The 26,636-nt window shown below is 38.6% G+C and overlaps 1 non-coding gene across 1 annotated transcript; it reads right to left on the reverse strand.

The window, feature by feature from the left end:
* Positions 1 to 19,513: 19,513 nt before the first annotated feature.
* On the reverse strand, positions 19,514 to 19,640 carry LOC128560624 (small nucleolar RNA SNORA18). The gene has a single exon (XR_008373100.1). It is a non-coding gene; the product is annotated as a small nucleolar RNA SNORA18 (small nucleolar RNA).
* Between the last annotated feature and the right edge of the window lie 6,996 nt (positions 19,641 to 26,636).

The following is a 26,636-nucleotide window of genomic DNA, read 5'->3' on the forward strand; positions in this document are numbered from 1 at the left end:
AATTTTATTTGCAGATACAATAGGCTTTACACCAACAAAAGGAAGGAAGGACAAGAACCGTCACTTCATATTTGTTAAGGGTAATACTCACTATGATGAGATCTCAATTATTAATATCCATGCACCCAACCAGAATGCACCTCAATTTATAAGAGAAACTCTAACAGACATGAGCAACTTGATTTCCTCCAGCTCCATAATCGTCGGAGATTTCAACACTCCTTTGGCAGTGTTGGATCGATCCTCCAACAAGAAGCTGAGCAAAGAAATCTTAGATTTAAACCTAACCATCCAACATTTGGATTTAGCAGACATCTACAGAACATTTCATCCCAACAAAACTGAATACCCATGGAACTTACTCCAAAATCGATCACATCCTAGGTCACAAGTCTAACCTCAGTAAATTTAAAGGAATAGAAATTATTCCATGCATCTTCTTGGACCACCACGGAATAAAACAAGCTGAGTAACAACAGGAATCTATATACTCATACAAAAACATGGAAGTTAAATAACCTTATGCTGAATGATAGCTGGGTCAGAGATGAGATTAAGAAAGAAATCGCCAATTTTTTGGAACAAAACAACAATGAAGACACGAACTATCAGAACCTCTGGCACACCGCAAAGGCAGTTCTAAGAGGGAAATTTATAGCACTGCAAGCCTTCCTCAAGAGAACGGAAAGAGAGGAAGTTAACTTAATGGGACATCTCAAGCAACTGGAAAAGGAAGAATATTCCAACCCCAAACCCAGTAGAAGAAAAGAAATAACCAAAATTAGAGCAGAATTAAATGAAATTGAAAACAAAAGAATTATACAACAGATCAATAAATCAAAAAGCTGGTTTTTCGAAAAGGTCAATAAAATAGATAAACCTTTGGCCAACCTAATCAGGAAAAAAAGAGTAAAATCTCTAATCTCATCAATCAGAAACAACAAAGACGAAATAACAACAGACTCCTCAGAAATCCAAAAAATCCTTAATGAATATTACAAGAAACTTTATTCTCAGAAATATGAAAATCTGAAGGAAATTGACCAATACTTGGAAGCACGTCACCTTCCAAGACTTAGCTAGAATCAAGTGGAAATGTTGAACAGGCCCATATCAAGTTCGGAAATAGAATCAACCATACAAAACCTCCCTAAAAAGAAAAGCCCAGGACCAGATGGTTTCACGTCTGAATTCTACCAAACCTTTAAAGAGGAATTAGTACCTATATTACTTAACCTGTTCCAAAAGGTAGAAAAAGAAGGAAGACTACCCAACACGTTCTATGAAGCAAACATCACCCTGATCCCCAAACCAGGGAAAGACCCAACAAGAAAAGAAAATTATAGACTGATATCACTAATGAATATAGATGCAAAAATATTCAACAAGATCCTAACAAACAGAATCCAGCAACACATCAAACAAATTATAGATCATGACCAAGTCGGTTTTATCCCAGGATCTCAAGGCTGGTTCAATATACGTAAATCTATAAATGTAATCCGGCACATAAACAAATTAAAAAACAAAGACCATATGATTCTCTCAATCGATGCAGAAAAAGCTTTTGATAATATCCAGCATCCCTTCATGATCAGAACACTTAAGAAAATTGGTATAGAAGGGACATTTCTTAAACTGATAGAGACCATCTACAGCAAACCCACAGCCAATATCATATTGAATGGAGTTAAATTGGAATCATTTCCACTCAGATCAGGAACCAGACGAGGCTGCCCATTGTCTCCATTGCTTTTTAACATTGTAATGGAAGTTTTAGCCAGTGCAATTAGGGAAGAAAAGGCGATCAAGGGTATCCATATAGGGTCAGAAGAGATCAAACTTTCATTCTTCGCGGATGATATGATAGTATATCTGGAAAACACTAGGGACTCTACTATAAAACTCTTAGAAGTGATCAAGGAATACAGCAGCGTCTCAGGTTACAAAATCAACATTCATAAATTGGTAGCCTTTATATATACCAACAACAGTCAAGTTGAAAAAACAGTTAAGGAGTCTATCCCATTCACAGTAGTGCCAAAAAATATGAAATATTTGGGAATTTATCTAACAAAGGATGTGAAAGATCTCTATAAAGAGAACTATGAAACTCTAAGAAAAGAAATAGCTGAAAATATTAACAAATGGAAAAACATACCATGCTCATGGCTGGGAAGAATCAATATAGTTAAAATGTCTATACTACCCAAAGCAATATATAATTTCAATGCAATCCCTATTAAAGCTCCACTGTCATACTTTAAAGATCTGGAAAAAACAATACTTCGTTTTATATGGAATCAGAAAAAACCTCGAATAGCCAAGACATTACTCAGAAATAAAAACAAAACAGGAGGAATTACGCTACCAGACCTCAGACTATACTACAAATCAATAGTGATCAAAACAGCATGGTATTGGCACAAAAACAGAGAGGTAGATGTCTGGAATAGAATAGAGAATCAAGAGATGAATCCAGCTACTTACCGTTATTTAATCTTTGACAAGCCAATTAAAAACATTCAGTGGGGAAAGATTCCCTATTTAACAAATGGTGCTGGGTGAACTGGCTGGCAACCTGTAAAAGACTGAAAGTGGACCCACACCTTTCACCATTAACTAAGATAGACTCTCACTGGATCAAAGATTTAAACTTAAGACATGAAACTATAAAAATACTAGAGGAGAGGGCAGGGAAAACCCTTGAAGAAATCGGGATGGGCGAGTATTTTATGAGGAGGACCCCCCGGGCAATTGAAGCAGCTTCAAAAATACACTACTGGGACTTGATCAAACTAAAAACCTTCTGCACAGCCAAGAACACAGTAAATAAAGCAAGCAAACAGCCCTCAGAATGGGAGAAGATATTTGCAGGTTATGTCTCCGACAAAGGTTTAATAACCAGAATCCACAGAGAACTCAAACGCATTAGCAAGAATAGAACAAGGGATCCCATCACAGGCTGGGCAAGGGATTTGAAGAGAAACTTCTCTGAAGAAGACAGGCGCACGGCCTTCAGACATATGAAAAAATGCTCATCATCTTTAATCATCAGAGAAATGCAAATCAAAACTACTTTGAGATACCATCTAACTCCAGTGAGACTAGCCTGTATCACAAAATCCCAAGACCAGAGATGTTGGCGCGGATGTGGAGAAAAGGGAACACTTTTGCACTGCTGGTGGGAATGCAAATTAATACATTCCTTTTGGAAAGAGATATAGAGAACACTTAGAGATCTAAAAATAGATCTGCCATTCAATCCTGTAATCCCTCTACTGGGCATATATCCAGAAGACCAAAAATCACGTCATAACAAAGATATTTGTACCAGAATGTTTATTGCAGCCCAATTCATAATTGCTAAGTCATGGAAGAAGCCCAGGTGCCCATTGATCCACGAATGGATTAATAAATTGTGGTATATGTACACCATGGAATATTATGCAGCCTTAAAGAAAGATAGAGACTTTACCTCTTTCATGTTTACATGGATGGAGCTGGAACATATTCTTCTTAGCAAAGTATCTCAAGAATGGAAGAGAAAGTACCCAATGTACTCAGCCCTACTATGAGACTAATTTAGGGTTTTCACATGAAAGCTATAACCCAGTTACAACCTAAGAATAGGTGGAAGGGGGAAAGGGAGGGGAGAGAGGGGGGAGGTGGGTAGAGGGAAGGGGATTGGTGGGATTACACCAGGGGTGCATCTTACAAGGGTATATGTGAAACTTGGTAAACGGTCTGTGAAGCTAGTGAATGATGCCCCATGATTATATCAATGTACACAGCTATGATTCAATAAAAAAAAATAAATAAATAAAATAAAACAGATTAAAAAAAAAGAAAGAAAGAAAATTTCCTTTTCCTAAATAAGTTTCAATGAAAGGGCATCTCTTTCTCTCTTGAGTGAGAAACTGAAATTAAAGAGTGACCTTTAACCTGGCAGCACGTGTACTTTTCTGCAGACTTTCTGTTTTGATGGTAACCCATACTAAAAAACAAGGCTCACATTCTCATGTTGTAGCTAACAGAATCAGTTTGTGTTCACAGATGACACAATTAACTTGTTAATAGGGAATCCCAAGATATTTAAAGACTATGTGAATTGGATTTATGTCTTTTCATTCCCATTGGCTTCACATCACAGAGTTTCATCATCAGCTGGCTGCATAATGAAGCTTCTAATTCTTCAATCACATGTCTCAAAATATTAATTTTTAAAAGTCAGTCATCATGGAATAGATCATTTTCCTTTTATAGAAGCAGTCCTTTAATGTGCTTCCTGTTATTCAAACCATACACTATCTTGTCCATTGAGGGGGTATACTGCTTTTTATTGTTAGCTTTGTTGCTATCTTAAGACTAGATGGCTGCATCGTGGCAGATCAAATTTTGGTAAATTTTTGCCTTTTGAACTCCAGCCTCCTTTTCTTGAAAAAGATGCATACTGATGTATTTTTAGAATAAACCATATGAGATGTTACTTCAGCATTTTTTGCTTCATGCTCCCTCTGTTAGCAGGGAGTTATCCTACAGAAAGCACTTAGGTGTTGGAGTTTTATCATACACAGTGGAAAGCAAAGGCAAAGGCTATTTGGTATTTTTTCATTCTTTTCTTTGACATTGTCAAACTTAAGCTAATCCTAAAGTAAACAAAGACATCATCATAATGGCAAGAGACATTTTCATTGTTTCTGCTGGTGAGAAGCTGTTCTGACCTAGCATGACAACAACTCATGAATACACATATAGTGCAGGTCTACAGGAATAGTACATAATAGATATCGAAATAATGCACCAAGATGATTTAGAAAATCAAATAAGAAATTACTGTTGTGTGTGTCTGTTTCTATGTGTGTATACGTGTGCACCCACATACACATTCACATGTCTGATTCAGACCTCCCTCTGACACTCTTTCATGAACATCAAGTTAAGAGCCTTGGTGTAAAGCAGTGAATAGTACCTTGACCCAGTCTGAAATCCAATGTGGTGACAAGGATTGACGTAAGCCCCATGATAATAGAAGCTCAGTTTATTGGTAGTTTTAGAAATGGCTTTTCAAGGACCCAGTTGTAGATATCATTTGAGCTGTAATTTCGAAGTTAAGTGGATGTTTATTAAGTTGAAGAAAGGAGAGAAAATATTCCAGACATAAAGTAAAAAGGTGCCACAACTTGGGAAATATGATGAATGTGGGTGACTCTATGTTGGAAACAGTCAAAAATTAAGGCAGAGCAAACCACTCAGACTTGAATTTTAACTGTGTTATTTATCTAGGTGACCTGGACAAATTATTTAATCTCCTTTGCCTTAGTTTCTTCATTTGTAATGTGGAAAAAACAGTTGGAGGTCAACTTGTATTAGAAATCTGTTGTTTTTCTAGATAGAATTTTTAAAATCTTTCCTTGTCCCAACAAATAGAAGAACACCTTGTTACCCAATTTGTACCCAGAACAGTACAACTCCAAAGCTAAAGCTAAATCTTATTACAGTGACAGTGTGTAACTGCTTAATTTCATATCATGAATAAAGAAGGATCAGCACCTACAGCTGAATTAGTAATACCTGAGATGGAATTCTAGTCCCAAGAATAGATTGATTTAAAAAATAAAATCAGAGGCTGGGCATGGTGGGTCACGCCTGTAATCCCACCACTCTGGGAGGCCAAGGTAGGTAGATTGACTGAGTGCACAGGTTCGAGACCAGCCTGAGCCAGAGCCGAGACCCCATCTCTAGAAATCGCCATGCATTGTGATGGGGCACCTGTAGTCACAGCTACTTGGGAGTCAGAGGCAAGAGAATTGCTTGAGCCTAAGAGTTTGAGGTTGCTGTGAGCTATGACGTTACAGCACTCTACAGAGGGTGACAGAACGAGACTATGTCTCAATAAATAAATAACCAGAGGAAACTTTCTCTAGCACTTTCTCTCCAAAATGTCAATATATGATACCATATTGCCTTCTGACTTAGTATCTGGGGGTGGTGGTAAGTACAGAAGCCTCTGAGAAGACCAGGCTGAGGTAGAGAGGAGATGTTGTTTAGGACCTTTGTCAAGTTGACCCACTCCAAATGCAACGCCAGTAACAAAGGTAGAGGAAATGGGGTCAGAGAGAGGAACTGAGGTAGAAGCTTGTTAGGAGAGATTTAGGAAAACCTTTATATTAAAAAGAGGAGAAGGATGAGGCAACATGGCCAAATGGAAACCTCCAGTGGTCCTTACTCTGTACAAACTCCAAGTTCAACAGCTACTCATGCAAGTAAACACCTTTAGAAGGACCAGAAATCAGACAAAAAATTTAAAGTAGTTGTCCTGAAGAAGCTCGATGAACTTCAAGACAACGCAGAGAAGGAATTAAGAAGCCTATCAGAGAAGGGTAACAAAGAGACTGACATAATAAAAAAAAGAAAAACCGGAGTTCTGGAACCTAAGAATTAAATTGACAATCTGAGCAATGCATCAGATTCTGTCAACACCAGAACTGACCAAGTAGAGAAAAAAGAATAAGGGAGCTTAAAAATAGGTTATTTGAAAATACACAGCCAGAAAAGAAAATGGGAGAGAAAAATGTATGTAGCGTATCTACAGAATCGGGCAAAGAGCTGCAAAAGGGAAAATCTAAGAGTTAGTGGTCTTACAGAGAAGGCAGAGAGAGATCTTCAACTGAAGTTGTAAACACTGGTGAATTAGTGACAACACAGTATTATTTGTTCTCTCGTGCCAGGCACAAGTATAGTATTCACTGATTACCAAGTTGTGACTTCTCAGGAAGTAGTATAAGTGTAGCATGAACTCTCTATATGTCCACCAAAAAAAAAAAATATCGTGTTTAACTTACATTTTCAAGGCTAGGGGATAACTATTTGAAAGTGACTACACTATCTTAGAAAGAATGCTTGGCATTTACCAAGTCATTTCTGAAACTTTCTCTATGAGAAGGCCTGGTAAAAAATCACATGAAGATGCATGAGGTTCAACTAAGAAAAATAACAATTGAATAGTCATAAACATAAGCTACTTGAATGTATGAAAAGTCATTATACACGGCTCACCGGATCTGTCGATGCTGCTGGTAGGAGCTTTCACTGCCATGGGAAGTCGTTGTTCCCAGTTGTCCTAGTATCAGGAAACATAAACTCAATGTGATCTTCAGAGAAGAGCGAGAAACCTGTCACCTATGCAAACTGTCGCCTCAAATGTTAACAAAACATGAGCATTGATCTGCTTTCTCAGCGTGATATTTATAAGATAAAAATTTTACTTCAGAAGGAAATTAAGAAATACATTTCTTTAGTGGAGTCTGTGTATCCTTCAATAAAAAAAATACTTTGTGATGCTAATGAGAGTCACAATCAGGAAGTATTTTTCAGTTACACGATAAATATGGCAAGGATATTCTTTATGAGTGGTACTGCCAGACTAAATTCTATGTTCCTAGACCAGTATCAAGTGTCCCCTTTTCAATACATAATCTCTTTTCATAGATTCCCAAGATCTACATCTAAAGGTACTTATTGGCCTTCAACTTAAGGAAAACCGAATTTTTTAGTAATGCTGGCACCCTCAGTCCTGACTAATTAATAATTAATCACAAGTAAGAGGAGATTTCTACACAAATTCAATACTGAGTTTGAACTTCCCTGTTCTATCTTTACATTGACACTTGACCCATGCATTGTTCAGGGGCACTGTCAGTGCCCATATGGATCCCCCAAGGTCCCTTGGGCTCTTTGTTGTGCGTCCCTTCCTCAGATTCTGTGTGCTTCTTTCTCTTCTCCATCCCCCCTATTAAATGTAATGTCTCCTTCCTCAGTAGAATGCAAGCTACATGAGAACAAAGCCTGTTACTGTGATTTATTACAATATCCTCCATGTCTAGAACAGTGCTTGGCATATAATTAATGATCCACTGTTTGTTAAATTGTTCAATCAATGTAACAAGTCAGTTTAGCGTTGCCTCCCACACCCCTGATTGGATCCCCTGTGCCATCAGGATAGAGGTGCCCACGCAATGCCTTTTTATAATAGTACATGCTTTCTTGGTTTTACCCCTTTTTGTCTTGCTTCTCCCATTCTCTTGAGTTATTTTCCTGAGAAAACATTTCTAACAAATCACATGAAACCTCATCTTTGTATTTGCTCCTACTGAAACTGACCTAAGTCCCATATATTCTCTAAATATTAAGAAACAAATTATAAAAAAGAAAGGACATTGACTTTTTCATGGAAATGATATCAAACAAAATACAAATTAGAAAAGCAAATTGGGAACACGTATAAAGTACTAATTTCCCCTAATCTGTAAAGAGTTCTTAAGCAAAACAAAATGACTCAAGTCTAACTTGGGAAAAGGTTATGAACAGAAAATTACAGCAAAGAAAACATGAATGGAACAACTTCTCTCAAAATATAATTATAATTACAGTGATAATAGAATATTATGTTCACATTACTCATACAGGCAAAAACTTCACAATGTATTATACTACTGGGTTAGCTACAGTGTAGGGAAATTAGCATTATAAATTTTGAAGGAAGTGTTATAATATCTCTTTAAGAATTAGCAAAATCTTTTTCACTTTAGAATGGACAGGACCTACCTTTGCTACCCTGATTGCTCTCTTTCCATTAATTCTTTTGGAATTCTGCAATATCACTCAGAAATTACTTACTTGTTTATTGTCCCGTTCCTTCTACTAGAACGCCGGCTGCAAGAGAACACACCCTGTTTTCTGCGTTTTGTTACAGTATCCCCCATGCCTAGAATGTAATTAATGGTCCACATCCCCTAACATTTGTTAAAGTGTTGAATTAATAAATTAAGCGTCTGGCATCTATGGTATAGTTTGAAATGTTCCAGTGATCCCACAACACCTCCTCAGTATCCTTTAAAAATGTGAAATTTTCACCTAGTCAATCAATAAAAACAAATGAGGGAGTCCAGTCTAAATGCACAAATATATAGTAATACTTAAGTACACGTATGTTCTTATAAAAGTATAGATATGTAATAGAAACTCCTACAGCATAAAAACCTAAATGGAAGTAAATTAGCGAAAGAACAGGAGCAAGAGAGAAGTACGTTAGAAGTGAGTCTATGGGACAGGAATTTAACGCATTGCTAAAGAGTAGATGCCACCTTGGCTGTAGCGTTGGGAACCTTCCTGTGGGTTGTAGAAACCATGGCCAGGGGGTATTCCTACAGAGGACGAAGAAGAAGGTGGAATCAAACCAACAGAAGACCTACAGTGTACACCAGAACACGTCAAGCAGACCCAAGAACGCCAGGCCACTGAGGACACGTGAAGGCATCAGAGGAGACCGGGAACAAGGAGGGCTTCGGGGCAGGTGCCTGTCCCGCGAGCCCTGGAGCGCATGCGCGGGAGGAATTGTGGGAAACCGCCGCCGCGGTCCTTCTGGGGAGCGGAGGTGATTGAGGACTGGCCGGCCTATGCTGACCTGTGACTAAAGTAATGCGAGGTCTCTGACTTTAGGATTGTTAGGAATGTGCAATGGGGTGGTGCGAGGTGGGGAAGAGTCTGCCGCTCTGGAAGCAGCCTAGGTCTGGCTCAGTTGGGGCCAGGGCCGCACTTGGCCGTGGGCAGGGCGCTCCAAGAGAGCGAGGGCTCCAGGGCACCGTTGGCTTTTAGCCGAACCTCCGGATTGGGATCTTGGTTCCAGCACACCTCTTTGGCACTTTCTAGAGTTTTCTGTCCTTTAGATTCTAGACTTTATTCTCAAACCTTGCAGATAGCCAGAAACAACCCAGAAGCCAGCGTTTGGGTGGAAGGAATGGCTGGAGCTGAAGAACCCACGTGGCCTCACTCCATCTGGTTTATTTTCCTCACCTGAACTGCTGAGCTGAGACCACCGGGAGCTTTGCCAATGGATCAGATGTGGTTCTGAAACCTGTATCCAGGGGATGAGGCTGGAATTTGCTTGCTCTGAGGTAAAAGCTCTTAAGTGGTATCTGTAAAGTGGGGACAATACTTGTGCCAACCTCAAGGGGTTAGAATTAGATGAGTCAATATATGTAGAGTACCTAAAAGCAAGAGAAAAGGAGTAGGAAAGAAGGGAAAGTAGAAATGTTTGTCACTATTCAGCTCGCCTAGATTTAGGACTGAGTCTAGACTCAAGCTTTTGAGTTTGAACCTTTGTTCAGGTTCCTCACTATGCTTCATAGCCCAACATTTCTATGCCAGTACTAATGAACTCAGACTTCGCACGTTAATTATTGTGTTTTTCTGAGGAAGTTTTATAACACATGTGGCCTTCAGTTAATCACTGTTGGCAGTTATAATAAGGTGCTATACATCACCAGGAGGTATGACACCCCATAAATATTCAAAGTTATCTCTAATTTAAGTAAAATGTTTATTTCTTTATTTAAAGGTCTTATGTTCTTCATTCTCATAATATGGCAAGTTTTAAATAGGAAGAGAGCACGTCCATTTTCCTGAGTAAAACTTGAGTAAAGTAAGTATATGAAACATAACTTAATTACCAGTCTAACATCTCTAATCATTTGGAGTAAATAATTCTTGAGTTAGAAAATTTTAAGATATAAAGCAACCATTTTATAATAGTCATCTAAACCAAAAACAGGCAAATGGTTTTAAGGAAAGAAAAGTAGTGTGTAGTAAAGTGGGGAGGGGTACTTAAATGCATACCTTTGAAGATATTTAGATGATGAGCCTTAATTCTTTTTTAAAAAGTGATGTCAATTGTAACTGTGAAGTATGATGGCTTATTATACAAATATAAAGATTTTTCTCATCCACACACTGTACGAGATAATGAAAACATGCAGTATTCCTTCTCTAGAATATGTTTTGTGTTCGTTTCATATTTTTATTTGTAATGATAGTGACTTTCCACTAGATGGTAGGTGGGTAAAGAGCAAGAACCTTACAATTAGTTCAGACTGGATTTTCTAGCTTTGGGCTGGTGGGAAATTACTAAATTTTTTCATAATGTTTATATCCTCATTTGAGAAATGAGCATGATAGTTTTTACTGCAAGTATTGCTGTATTATTTAAATGTCATAATTGTTTACTGAAAATACATTGATGACTTCATAATCAAGTTTTGATTGTCTGATTTTAGAGATATGGTAGAAATTGTTTTCCTGGCAACACTCTCAATAAAATGATAATGAAAGATATACTGTGTTTATTTTAACATGTAAAATTGTAACAAATATCACATATTTGGTTAAAAGAGGTATGTTATTAATACATGTTATTTATAGCTTGGATTTTTGAAATTATAGTTATTGCATGTTAAGAATTAAAAGCAAATGACAAGCTGCACACAACTGAGTAATAGCAATATTTTTTTGTCAACCATGAATGTTAAATGGTTAAGATACTACTAATAGATGTAACCTTAGAACACTCAATGCTCTGTCATGTTTATACTGAGCATGTGTCTTTTGAAGTTTCTTAACACTTTGAAATTAGCTTACTGTCTGTCTTCTCTGAGTATTTTATTTTGTTTTTAAGCAGAAGAGTAAGTCTTGTCCCCATTCTCCAACCTCATACTTGGTCCATAGACTTATAAAATTTGATGCCAAACAGCCTTCATGCCTAATAAATATTCCTGGGTATTTTCACAGATAATTTCCCAGAGCCTCTCAGAGTTCCTTTCTTTCCTGTGTCTTTTGCTAGTTGGTGAGTTTCAGGGACACTCTCATTTTGTCATCAACAAGCCAGACGCTGCTCTTCTGTTGCTCTGCCCCTGAGTTCCTGTTCTATCTCCTGTGAGAATCCTAGAGTGCTCCAATTTTCCTGATTTTGGTGAGAAGACAATCACAACTGTCTGGTCTTCTCATCCCTAAGAGTAAATGTGCCTTGATTTTTAAGGAGTAATGTAGAGGGACAGAGAGACCCGTGAATATTAATGGATCTCTGTAATGCCATTAGAAAGTTGAAGTTGTAGATAATTTTTTTTTTTTGTAGAGACAGAGTCTCACTTTACCGCCTTCAGTAGAGTGCCATGATGTCATAGGACTCACAGCAACCTCCAGCTCTTGGGCTTCCGTGATTCTCCTGCCTCAGCCTCCCGAGCAGCTGGGATTATAGGAGCCTGCCACAACGCCCGGCTATTTTTTGGTTGCAGTTCAGCCGGGGCTGGGTTGAACCCGCCACCCTCGGTATATGGGGCGGGCGCCCTACTCACTGAGCCACAGGATAATTTTCTTTTTTTCTGGATAGCATTTGTCATTCATTTCTGATATTTGGTATATTCTAGATATACTCTTTATTTTGATGATAGCAATAACAGCAATAATGGCCATAATGATGACTTATATCTTGTGATGTATCAAACATGCCAAGTAAGTGGGTTTGACTTTGATACTAAGAAACAAACTTGTTAACCCTTACAGCCTTGATGTTTGGTAACTACTCTTCCTTCTCATTTATGAAATAGAAGCACAACAAATCCTTTTTGACCAGACTGATTTGTAACCACTAAACAGTGTTTTAAAAAAGTCTGTATTCTATATTAACAAAGTAAATGCTGGCCAGGTGCGGTGGCTCTTGCTTATGTTCTAGCACTTTGGAAGGCAGAGGAAGAAGGATTGCTTGAGGCTAGGAGTGTGAAAGAGAGAGAAAGAGGAAGAGAAAGATCTCATCCCTACCAATAAAAAAGAAAAAATTAGTCAGGATTGGTGGCCCATGCCTGTAGTTCCTCTTACTTAGGGGGCTGAGGCAGGAGGATCACTTAAGTCCAGGAGTTTGAAGTTGCAGTATGCTATGATGACACCACTGTACTCAAGCTCAGGCCACAGAGTGACACTCTTTCTCAATAATAATAATTATTGTTAGAGTGGCACCGTTACTCCAAAATAACAACAACAACAACAATAATAATAATGATGTAAATGCCATTTACTTATATGTCACTTACTTATTCTACTAATCCAGTTTACAAAACTGAAAACTCTTCAGAAAAGACACAGGTTACAAATCAGAAAAATATTTCGACTGGGCTGAGGGAAGGAATCTTAAAATCTGACCTTGAATAATGGAGTGTTTCCTTAGTGAACTCCATGACAAAAATGCAGAGATGCAGTTTAATGAAATATACGCTAAAGCTTGAGTCAGTGTGTCTGTCCTGACGAGACAGTCCTGACGAGACAGTCCTGATTCAGGGAGACTTCCTTGTGTCCGTCCCTTCTCAGAAGCACAGTGTGGGGTGACACCAGGAATGAGGCACAGCACCTTCATCAGACTTGGCTCCACTGCAGTAGGAATTTGCTGAGTATTTCAATTTCATGTTTTTTTTTTTAAATTTTTATTTTTTTAAGAGACAGGATTCTTAACTCTGTTGCCCAGGCTGGATTTCGTCTCCTTAGCTGAAGTAGCCTTCTTGTTTCAGCTCCCAGGTAGCTGAGATTATTGACTCTTGCTATCACCCCCAGCTGGTAGAGTATTTCATTTCCATCAGAACCATATCTTAAGGGCTCACATATTTCGATTGCTTTTTTTTATTTCTTAGGGAAGTTTGAATGCTAATACATCTGTGAATCATTAAGTAGTTTTGGGCTCGGTATGTTTTTCACTACCTTTCATACAGAAGGGGGTATACGCAAGGGACAATATTATTAATAATAATAATAGAATTGATATCTATTGGGTACTTTCTGTGTACCAGGTGTAAGAGCTAAAAAAAATGCCTTCCCTGGTTTGTGTTCTGTGGCTGGAGCCTATGCATTGACATAGCATAGATTCAAAGGAGAAAAGAATATGAATTTTTAAATATTTTTACAGGCACATGGAAGCCTTTATATGACAAATGAATTCCCTAAGAAACATTTATGACCAAGACCTTATGTACTTTTTTGACAAATGGTAGAAGTTACTACACAAAGGAAAAGTGGTTTAAGTTTTTAGGGGAAGTGATCTTTGGAAAAGTGACTAGGAAAATACATGGGAAAATCTGACAGTTGGGATTATTTTGGTAAGTTTGTACTGATCCCTTTCAGCATTGACTCCAAGTCCCCAAAGATAAGAATGTTCTTCTTTTCCTGATACAGGGAGGGAAACTTTCACATGGGAAATTTTATGTCTTGCTTCAGGCAGAAAGATGGCAGTCGGAGAGCCCTTCCTAAAGCTGCTGTTAATCAATCGTTTTTAGCTAAAAATAGTATGCCAACGTGGCATGTTTGGGGGTGGAATATTTGTGAATACCCTTTTTTCCTTGTCTGAAATTTCATTGTAAGTTTCTCCTGCTAGAAGCTGAATTGGTGGCGGTGGAGAAAAGAATCAGTTTGATAGATCAGTAGTAAAAAATCATGAAAGGGAAAGAAGAATGTACATATTTTTCCGTGTATAATGTGCTTCCCTGTGTAATGTTCTCCCACATTTTTGGCCAAAACATTCAGGAAAAAAACTCCTTTTAATTCTATAAGGGAGGGCAGAAGTGGCCATACAATGGCATCTCCTTCTCTCATGAGAGGCGGGAGGGGCAGAGCCAGATACTGCAGAGATGCTGGGAGCAAACCCAGGTGGCAGGTGAGCGTGCTTACATGACCTGAGCACCTGCCTCGCCCTCGGCCCCTCCTGGCCCACGTTGGTCCCCACATCTTCTCATTTTCTATTTTTGCCCATGTCTGTTGGTAAGAACTTGGCCATAGCCACTCTGCTGTGAACCCAGGAAGGCTTGCTTCCCAGGAAGCTGGTGTGAAGACCCTAGGCTGGCCTTGCCTGCCCTTGCCTCCTGACAGTACATCCTTGCACTTTCTGGACTGCCTCTTTCTATTCTGAGGCTCCTGGGACACCATGATGAGGAGAAAGATTCCTGAGGGGGCACCAAGAGGGGATGGTTGGGGAAGGTCAGGCACTCAGGTCATCCGGACCAATCTCGCCTGCTGCCTGAGTTTGATCCTGCCTTTTCCGCAGCAGCTGGCTCCGAACTTCATGCCTCTGGAGAGAGAAGCAGGTGCCACTCCATGGCCACTTCCACTCTCCTTTTGCTGAAGTCCCAATGCTAACTGTCATGGCTACAAGTGGCATGCCCATTTCCAGAATGGCAGTGGTGCCCAGCATGACCAACCGGGTGGGCGGGAGGATTCTACACCTATGGTGCCTGCCTAGTGAGGTGTGCTCAGGGAGGACAGTACCGTGGAGGGGGCACGATTACTGTATTCAAGAGTGTTATTATGTATACAGATAGTGCTATGACTTTCTAGAGTTATGTTTCTAAATAGAAGAATTAAAGACATTTATAGAGATATGGAATTCGTATTACCCATTTATAGGGCATATCTTTATTTTCCCTAACAAATTTGGATAAAGTATGTGCATTATACAAAGCAAAATGTGGGGTATATTAAAATGAAGATAAATAAACAGAAAAAGACATATCTAAACACATTTCTCCATATCCCATTCAGCTAATCTCCCACCTTGGAGAATAGGTCAGTCTAATAAAGTGGTTGAGCCTCATTTGTCTTACGTAGAGGGTTAATCTTCTCTGTTGAAAGGTATAAAAGAGACACTATTTGTTCCATCTTATTCACATGGAATCAGCATTTTTCATCAGCAATTGTACAAGCTTCTTGTTTGGCAGTCCTGTGTGAAGGGTGTGGTGATTTTGGAGTACAACACAAACTGAACTGGTAAGTCCTAATTAGACTGCTTCCATTATTTCTATAATGATATTAGACTCTTGTTCTATTACCTGGAAAAGATTTAGGATCACCCTTTCTAAGTCATAAGTTCCAAAACTTGGTAATAAAGTCCTTGCCACTGAAAAGAAGTTGGGATAGCAGCACACAGCAGGTTTCCTATGCAGTGGCATCACATATGTTTATGTGGCATGACCTTTTAAAGGTAAAGCCTAAGTTTGTAATTTGCTAGCATTTAAGATGGAATGAAGGAGCCAGTATCTCAGTGCACATTTCCCAGACCATTCTGGTAGGATTTTTTTTTTATTATGATACCTTGTTGCTATGTAAAATGAAAAGACCAGTGTTGTTCATGGACAAGATCAGAGTGGAGCAGCCCTTCCCCGGGTCCAGTGTGTCTCACAATGTTTATTATTGGTCACATGGGCATCTGCACATCTCCATGTTCATATGCTGCTGTTGGTTTGTACGCCACAACGCCCAGCTATTTTTTGGTTGTAGTTTGGCTGGGGCTGGGTTTGAACCCATCACCCTCGGTATATGGGGCCGGTGCCTTACGGACTGAGCCACAGGCGCCGCCCCCTGTTTTTCTTTTTCTTATGGAAATGTGGTATATACTTGACCCTGGCATATATGTTTTACTAAACTTTTTTTTTTTTTTGTGAGCAGCAAATTCAAAGCTAAAGTTTTATTGATTCACGTGATTCCTCCTTGGTAACATGTGCTGAGAAGTGGTGAGCAGCTCTTTATCTTTTTCTTATTTGTCTCTAGCTACTTTCTTTCCTTTTTTTTTTTTATTAAATCATAGCTGTGTACATTAATGTGATCATGGGGCACCATACACTGGTTTTATAGACCGTTTGACACATTTTCATCACACTGGTTAACATAGCCTTCCTAGTAAATGTAGAATGTAAATGTCTTAACACAGTAACAGACAAGGCTTTTTAAAAGGGAAGTTGTCGGTATTGGGGCTCGTAACAGAGAAAATGTCCTTAAAAAGGATAAAAGTGTTTAATGTCTCTTCAAAAACCTTTTTTGAGAACTAAAGCCTAACCCTCTGCCTTAGTCCAGTGGTTGAGAGGGACGGGGGTGGGGGGAGTGCTATTTGTTCTTTGTGCCCAGAAGATGAGATGAACCCAGGTTGAGGTCATGAGATTGTCTTAGTTGAAGATCAGATGAATCTGGGTGGAAGTCACAAGATTGTCATTTTAGATATATGTGTCACCAGTCTCCAGCTCCCATGAACAGACAGAAGACTCCAAAAGATAAAATGTAAAAGGTTAAAAGCAAAGGTGAGAAGGAGAGAGAGAAAAGCCATTGTGAAGACAATGACGTATGTGTCTAGTACTGCTGTGTGGCATAAATATGTTCTGATCTTGTACTATGTCATGTCATTAGCTAGAGAGAATCAGGAGCAAGACATTTTATTGCTTAAGGATTCATAGTTTTGTTTTCACAATATGCACATTTTTTCTTCCTTCCTTCCTTCCTTCCTTTCTTTTTTTTTTTTTTTTTTAAGAGATGAGAGTTTCTATATTTTTCCCAGAAGGTAGTTCAGTGGCTGGCTGTTCACTGTGAGATGTTGGCAACGACAGCCTCACACTCCTGGGCTCAAGTGATTCTCTGGACTCAGCTTCCCAGATAACTGGGAGTGTACCATCATGTTCAGCTTTTCAAAATGTGCATTTTTTTCACCTGTGAACTTGGGTAAAGAAATAAACTTGTGCATTCTTAAAGTACATGTTCTTTTAAAAACATAGATAATAAACTACTTAAAACTCTGACAAGATTTTTGACCCTATCATCTTTCCTAAAGAAAAATTCAGTCTTCATGTAATTACTCCAACTAAAGGTCTGGTATCTCTATAAGCTTGAGGTATCTTAATTATGTAAAAGGAAAAAATACTAGTTTATCTCTTAAAGGTGAGCTCAAGTATTTTTATTTAGTGGTATTTACTTTCAGCATTGGTTAATGTGCTTAGCTATATTTGATGAGACTGGGTCCTCTTTACCTTTGGACAAAGGAAATTTATAAATGGGTGGCTTCTCTTGTGTTTGACTGTTATGGTCACTTGGATCTTTATTATAATACCATATGTGGAAGATTTAGTAACTATGGCTTTGGCAAAGCAGAGAAATAAAAGTTCAAAGTTGTCTGATCAAAGGAAGAGGAACACCAGTTATTGCTGATAGAAAGCCAATGGCAGAATCACAGCCCATGTTATGGCTATTATAATTTTGTGAACTTGTGGGGCACAATTGTGAGAAAGACTTTAGCTAACAAATGCAATGAGTGTAATCTGGTTCTCTGTACCCTCAATGAATCTCTAACAATAAAAAGTTCATATAAAATAAAGAAATGTGAACCCTCCCCAAATAGTAATTTTGTGAACTTCTTTATACAATGCACCAGTAGCAATAGAGGTGTCTGTTATTCTTCTTAAACTTTGATTTGACTTAGTAGTAAGCCCCTTTGCCTATTAGTGCAGGCCGCTGAGCCACTGTAATTACAGAAGAACTGGATTGGATCTAGGTTTATGATGGAGGGATGCTGGGCTGACATCTTGTTCGAACACCTTGATTTTAAAGTGTCATAATTGGCCATAATTTTTAGTTGCTGAAATTCAAAGTACATCAACTTTATGTTTTTAATTAATACTAATTTAGCATGCACAAGAGGAGAGACTGACAAAGATTCTCTCCTCCTTGAGAATAAAACCAAACCACTTTTTAAAGGCTCATCTGTGTATTCTCATCTGTTTAGTGATCTCAAATCTTGTGCTTTTTCATCTTTCCTTTTAGAGTCTGGCTATAGCGAGAATCTCTTATCCTTCATATCAAAGTGTCACCATTGGTTATGAATTATGAGCTTGTTGAAATTCAAAGTATAAGTTCATACATTTAATTCACCAATTAACTCATTTAGTGAGTTCCAATTAAATGGCTTTGAAACCTCAAGCTGTTGTCCTGGGTAGAGTGCTGTGGCATCACAGCTCACAGCAACCTCCAACTCCTGGGCTCAAGTGATTCTTCTAGGCGCCTATCACAACGCTCGGCTAATTTTTGGTTGCAGCCGTTGTTGTTTTGGCAGGCCTAGGATGGATTCGAACCCACCAGCTCAGATGTATGTGGCTGGCACCTTAGCCATTTGAGCCACAGGCACCAAGCCCCCAGACTGTCTTGTTAAGGAACAATTACTACTTCCCCAGGCTTCTTTTGCACTCTACCTGGGCATTCAGTGACTAATACATATTTTCCCTACACACACACACAAAAAAAAATGGCTCTGAAAGTTGAACAATAACTTCATATTATAATTAAAGGTATACTATATACATTCAGTGAACTCTGAGGCCTACAAAGATACTTTGGACATGAAATATGATTCCATTTTTCCCAAGAGTAATCCTCTTCCGAGAATAAGATGAATTACCTTCTTCTTATTTTTTTGGTGTAAAAAGTTTTTTTTTTTTTAATTATGGCATTAAGCAAAATTAATAAATTTTTATTCAGGGAATTTCACATGTGATTCTCCTGTTATCCATCTCAAAGGCTGGAGTCACTGAAGATTTACCTTCAAGACAGCCCTTTTTAATAGAACAGATCCTCAATCCACAGCTGTCCTGTTAGCCCAAAAGTTGCTTGCCATTATTCTTTTTATTTTCACGTCTTTGATGAAAACTCAAAATTCCCCACTTTTTAGAATAGCTCCATCTGCCTGGTTCTCAGTTTGACACCTCCTGGAAAAACGAATGTATTCAAATCATACTGGCTCCTAAAGCCATCATATTCAAGACCAGTACAGATTAGTGGGTTATGACAACACCTAAGGTAAAGACAAATTAATTAGGTCTTTCATACTTTTACCAATTTTCTTGAAGTTCTTTCCCACAGACCTAACAAATAGTCCTGCGAGTAAAGCGCCACAATGTCACTCTATGAGGCGTTTCCAATGATGTGTGGCTACAGAAAGCCCCATCAGGATAGACCTCAACTACTTTCTTATTGTTAATAAAATATCCTTAGTATTAACCCATTATGCATTTTTAAAATCCAAAGTATTAATATTTTACACAACACGTCAATGTGATTTCCTTAAGGATTCAACATTTAGAATTCATCTTTAATTTCATCTGTGTTTTTCTAGCTTCTTAGATATATTATTTCTTAATTACATCATGCTACAGTAGGACAAATTTACTGCATGAAATGGATGCGTGTGAATTATATCTTATGTTCCACCACAGCAATTAGACAAAATTTGATTTGGGGAACTGCTCCTAAGGGATTTCATTATGTATTTGCTTCTTTTTCTCTTTTACCCTCGCCCCTCCCCATCTTTAAGAAATATTTTCTTATAATTACAAATATCAAACATGAACTTCTTTGTCATTATGAAAATAGTAAATATGATTCATGTTATTAACTAAAGGGAATTTACTTTTATTTTTAGTCAATGTTGCACTTTCTTGAAAATAATACCTTAAGGTTTATTCTTCATCTGTATTACATTCCAGAAGTATGTTATTAATTTAAAAAAATGCTTAGCAATGGGGACTTATTTGACCAACAAACTCCCCAACTCATTTTAAATGCTAATAAAAGAAATTATAGCACAGGCTTAGTCACTCACATCTATAATCATAGCCCTTTGGGAGATCAAGGTGGGAAGATCGCTTGAAGCCAGGAGTTTGAGAGCAGCTTGGGCTATAGCTAGACTCTGGGTAGAAAAAGTTTACAAGAATTAGCTGGGTATGGTGGCAGGGGCCTCTAGTCCCCATTACTTGGGAGGTTGAGGTTGGAGTATTGCTTGAGCCCAGAAGTATTAGGTTGCAGTGAACTATGATGACACTGCACTGTATCTTGAGCAACAGAGAAAAAAAAATTATAACATTCTTTTTTATTTTATTGAAAACTGGTTTTTTTTTTCTTCTTCCTCCTCCTCCTTTTCTTCATCTTCCTTTCCCACTTTTTTTCCTGGCAACTTCATCAGGACCCTTTGTGCCATCAAACTTTCCTGTAGACTTGCAGTCAGCAACATTCTTATAACTTCTCCTTTAGCTTTGCTGCATTAGTGAATGTAAGGCTGCCACTTAGGTTATTCCACGTCTCACCCAGTTTTGATGGCCGCATGTCCAGTGGAGATGGCAGGGTTTGTGGATTTGATCTTGGGGTATAATTCTGAACAGAACAGGAAGAATCCAGATGGTGGCTTTTTGACTGCACTGGGGTCCTTCTTCTTCTTTCTCTCCTTAGCAGGTTCATAATCCTTCATTTCCTAATCATAGCAGACTTTATCTGCCTTTGCCATTTCATCAAATGTCTTTCCCAGACATCGCCTTCCACCTCTCAGAGCACTTCTTGGAAAATTCTGCAAAATTGACTGGGATCTCTGGTTTGAGACCAATTGACTGGGACTTCTGTATTTTTCTGCTTATATTCTACTCTGCACAGCTGCACAAAGAAGGCAGAGGAGACCTTTTCCCCTTTGGTTTTTTGGAGTCACCTTCAGCCATCTTAATGGCATTGTTCACTAGTCTGGGCAATGCAGGGCACGACTCCCTCAGCCTCATGCTAACTGCCTTGGTGAGAGCTGCCTCAAGTTATGGCATCTTACATTAATTTACCATCCTTGCTAATCAGACACTTGAATTTGCTGGGATTAAAATACTGAACACATACACATACGAACACACAATCCTGAACAGGAGCACTCATAGATTTCCCTACCCCATCACACAGTAACTTCTCAAAAGATTAAGTTTGTCTCTAATTGCCTGGGAAAAGGGCTATCTTTCTGAAAGATGTAAACAGTGGCACCCAGAGACAGGCTATAGAGATGTTCAGGCCAGATTTATTGAAAGGGGAGGGTGAAGGACCTGGGCAAAGATGGAGTCTTGGGGGGCAGTTAGAGACCACTTTTGTATGAGGCCTTGGGTGTGGGCATATTCCACAGGTTGCCTCTCAGGTCAGGGTTTTGGGCTTTTGAACTTATGGGGGGTGGGCTAGCCAGATCCTTTGTGTCTTTGTCTTAGGAGGGGAGGAAAAGGCGGGGGAGGGGGAAAGTACCACTTTGCACTTTGTGTGTGACCACTTCTTCACCCAGCACTGCAAAGCAAACAGGTTGGAGCAACTTCTGACCTAATGACATCTTAGAGGAAAACTTTTCAATTTTTACTTCAAAATTAAGTTGGCTTTTACTCTTTCTACTACATAGTCTAGTAGGCAAAGTTAGGTATGACTTTATCAGTGGAAAAGAAGCCAAACTCTGTAAAATAAAAAGGTTTATTCTGAGCCCAATTTGAGGACCATGGCCTGGAGCCACACCCAAGAAGTCTTGAGCAAGTGAACTATAATCCACTGTGGTTGGGTTATAGTTCGTTTTTAGACATTTCAGGGAGCTAGGAATTATACTAAAGTCCTAAATCAATATATGGAAGGCCTACATTGGTTTGGCCCAGAAAGGTGGGACATCTCAAAGTGTGTGTGTGGTCTTGTTAGGGTTATAGGTGGATTTAAAGACACTCTGATTTGTAATTGTGAAAGAAAGAAAACTGTCTAAAGCAGCAGTTCTCAACCTGTGGGTTGCGACCTACAGGAACTGTATTAAAGGGCTGTAGCATTTGGAAGGTTGAGAACCTCTGGTCTAAAGGGTTGGAATATTTTAATATTTGAAGCTAAGGAAGTCTGTTAATCAGAGATAAGCCGCCAGACATAAACCTAGACTCAAGTGATTTATTATATAAATTGAGGACCTGTGGTTTTCTCTTGTATAGCCTTAGTTCACAAAGAGTATCTGTAAGAAAGGAGAGGAGAATGAAGGCTTGTCTAACCTTCCTTCTCATGGGGAACAGCTCAGATGTAGAGTAGCCCTTTGGCCAAAGGGGTCCATTAAGTAAGGGGACGGGGGCTTAATATTTATTTTAGTTCATAACTTTGTAAAGAAGGATTAGAAATTCTGTAATGTGCTACATTTTTAAGCATTTTGAGAATTTCTGGCCCATTCAAAACATATCTGGGATGATAATGAGAAAGTTAAGGTGAATGGTGATTGCAGTTTAAGGATGTGATCAGAAGGAGCCAAGGAAGAAGCATAATCTAATAGAAGCATTATCTAATAATAAAGGGAAAAGGAAAAGAAGCAATGGAATGCCACATAAAACGGGATTAACTTCTTGTTCAAGTTTATGATATCCGTTTCTATCCAACTTACTTATAAAATATCATAACTTAAAAAGAAATTTCCTCGGTTGGGCAGGGTGGCTTACTTAATACCTATAATCCTAACACTCTGGGAGGTTGTGATGGGTGGATTGCTTGAGTTCTGGAGTTTGAGACCAATCTGAGCAAGGGTGAGGCCCTCTTTCTATTAAGAATAGTAAAATTAGGTGGCACCCATAGCTCAGTGGGTAGGGCACCAGCCACATGCACCGAGGCTGGCAGGTTCAAACCCAGCCTGGGCCAGGTAAACAACAATGACAACTGCAACAACAACAACAACAAGAACAACAACAAATGGCCAGTTCGGGAGGCTGAGGCACGAGAATCACCTAAGCCCCAAGAGCTGGAGGTTGCTGTGAGTTGTGTGACACCACCACACTCTACTGAGGGTGATAAAGTGAGACTCTAAAAAAAAAAAAAGGCCAGATGTTATGGTGGGCTTCTGTAGTCCCAGTTGTTTGAGAGGCAAAAGAATCGCTTAAGCTCATGAGTTTGAGGTTGCTGTGAGCTGTGATGCCACGGCATTCTACCCAGGGTGACAGCTTGAGATTCTGTCTCAAAAAAAAAAATAGTAAAATTAGCTGGGTGTGTTGGCACGTACCTGTAGTCTTAGCTACCTGGGAGGCTGAAGAAATTTTACTCAAAGTCTTCTTTCTTTCCTAGAAATATGTAAATTTTTGCTTTAAAAGAAAATAACTTGTGTTTTTAAACCAAACTGTAGTCTACTGACTTGCACTAAAGCATAGTAAAGTGAGATACTTGAGCAGAGAGTCACAGTAGCAGAAAAAGACATTTTTATTGCAGGGTGCCAAGCAAGGAGAACTAGCAGCCAACGCTTAAAATTTAAACTCCCTAATAGCTTACAAGCCAGGGTTTTAAAAGAAAGCAGTATATTTCTGAAAGGTGTAAGCAGCAGCACCCAGAAACAAGACCGGAGCAGAGATGTTCAGGCCCAGTTTATTGAAAGGGGTGGATGATCAGCTGGGGCAGTGCAGATGTGGGAGCTGGAGGCAGTTAGAAAGCCTTTTCATATGGGGCTGGAATGGGTGGGTAATTCTATAGCTTGCCCAAAAGTTAGGGTTCTTTGGTGTGAACTTCATAGGGGGCGGGGCTTACTAGGTCCTTTGAGGAGGAGAAGGAGACGGAGGAATGGTTTGTGTCTGGCTGTGTTAGGTCACCCAGCCATTTCATACAGGCCTTGCCCCCCAAAGGGATACACTGAAGAGGGAGTTATATAGTTAGATTCAGAGATTTTTGGATTATGGAAAAGGACTTTTAAGATGAGTGTGGCAGGCTCTTAAGGGGAAATTTAGAACACAGAATGGCAATCAATTCCTTAATTCTTTTTTGTTTGCATTATCCATCTGGTGGGGATTTATGAAAAACAACTCAAGAACATATATTAAATTTTCATCTTTTAGTTTCGATAGGAAACCAAGACACCGGCTACCTTAGAGGGGCATTGTTTTTGTTAGGCTGCCCATTCACTTCTTAAGGCTAGCCAGCTGGCCAGGTAGTAACAGGGGGAATAGCGTAAAAAAGAATAACAACGTTTGCTGTCTCTCTAAAGCCTCTTCCACTCTTTTTTGAGAATTAAAACTTGCATCTCTGTCTCAGGCCAGTGGTGAGGAGGGGCAGGGGAGTGTCCTTTGTTCTTTGTACCACAAGTGATAGATAAAACAAATTGTCTGGGTGAAGATCATGAGATTGTCTTAGCTGAAAATGCAATAAATCAGAAGCAGTGGCTGAAGCTGAAAACACCCCCTTTAAAACTTTGTATTTCTGCTCAGAGAGAGGATGTTGGCACCTTATGATGGGAATCTGCCAACCTCCTCATTTGCTGCCCAGTTAATAAACTTCTCTTCCCTCCTCAAACCATTCATCCTTGTTGTTCTGATGCAGCCTCAGGGACAAGTGCTGAACTTTCAGTAACAAGTTCTTTCCCTGAAGGAACTCAAGATTTTCCTTTACTTCCAAGCTTATGGAGCCTGCCAAGGATTGTTTTGGTATTAAATAAGAAAACAAGTAGTTCTATACAAGGCATATAGTAGTAGATGCTAGTTAATACTGGCTGAATCAAAGTATCTTGCATTTGGTTGTGATAAGGCAGGACCTAACTGTAAGTGTTTTCTAGTAGGGAAACAAATTCAGTGAGATTAATTGAATTTCTCTCAGCTACATGATTATTAAATAGCAAAAACCAAGTTACAATACCAGTTTTCTGACATGGTGAATTATTAAGTCTCTTTTCCCTTATTTTTATTCTTGTTTCAGTCTCCATATCAGCTCTTCCCCATCTGTTCCATCCTCTTGACTCAATGCAAGAGTAAAGATGTTATATGGTCACTGATGAATTAAAACTGAACTTTTTCTTCTGTGATGAATGTGGAAGTTCTAAGGATAAACATGCCATAGATGATTTCAATTGAAGCTCATGGCCCAGAGGTCCTATCCTAGGACCTGAAAAGATGAGACTTTATACTCTAAGACCACAAGAGATCTTTTGAGAAGGAATATATGCATATTTTATCCTTCCAATAAAATAGCCATGTTCTTACTTTATTTAAAAATACAAGAAGTTACATTTGTGAAATTCTCCCAAGGTAATTTGAGCCCTTCTAGCTATTTTGAATAATTCTAATGTCTCTAGTGATCTTCAAGAAAGAGAAAAAAAACAGGAAATATAAGGTCAGAGAAAGGTGTATGTCCTTTGGCAAAATCTTTTATGTGTCAGAAAATTACATTAAAAATATAATTCTACTAAGTATATTCCCAATTTTTAATAGCAGTTTTTCCCAAATTCTTAAATTTCTTTACCAAGGATTCTATTATTAAAAAATCTATAAATACTTATAAAATCTACATATTTTTTTCTTTTTTGTGTGTTTTTAAAAGAACTGAGAGTGCCACTCTTACTCTGAGGAATGAATCGGATATTCTTCTAAGAGTAGGTTCATGTGACATATCATTTAAGTGTCATACTTTTTTTACTTATGCATGTTTTTTAATGTCACTTTAATCTTAGATTCACATTCTACTACCATGACTCCTAAGTCATCTTCAGTATTATTCATATTAGGTATAGTCCTTCAACTTTAATATGACATTCAAAAACAAGAAGTGATAGCTTCTCCACTTTATACAAAACAGGTCTAACAGACATTCACAGAACATTCAACTCCAAAACTATAGAATGTACACTCTCCTTATCAGTACATGGAATATTTTCTGAGATAGACTAAATGTTAGGCCATGAAGTAAGTGTCAGAAAATTTTAGAAATTGAGATCATCATTTATTTTCTCAGACCACAGAGAAATAAAAGTAGAAATTTATATAAAGAAGAATTCTTAAAATTATACAAATAGGAGAAAGTAAACAGTGTGCTGCTGAATTGAGTCAATGATGAATTCAAGATAGAAATGATAAAAATTTTAAAATTAAGTATCAGTGGTCAGGCAGCACCTGTAGCTCAGTGGGTAGGGTGCTGGCTCCATATATCAAGGGTTGAAAGTTCAAACCCAGCCCCAGCCAAACTGCAACAATAACAACAACAACAACAACAAAAATATCCAGGCATTGTGGTGGGCACCTGTGTTCTCAGCTACTCAGGAGGCTAAATATCAGGGGTGACAGAAGTCATCAAAATCACTGGTATACAGTAAAAGCAGTGCTCAAAGTGAAGTATATAGCAGTATATGCTTACATGAAAAAGAAAGATCACAAAGTAACAAATCATCAATGAAACAAAAAGTTGGTTGATTGACAAGA

The sequence above is a fragment of the Nycticebus coucang genome, chromosome 11 (assembly GCF_027406575.1).
Source record: "Nycticebus coucang isolate mNycCou1 chromosome 11, mNycCou1.pri, whole genome shotgun sequence".
Taxonomy (NCBI): domain Eukaryota; kingdom Metazoa; phylum Chordata; class Mammalia; order Primates; family Lorisidae; genus Nycticebus; species Nycticebus coucang.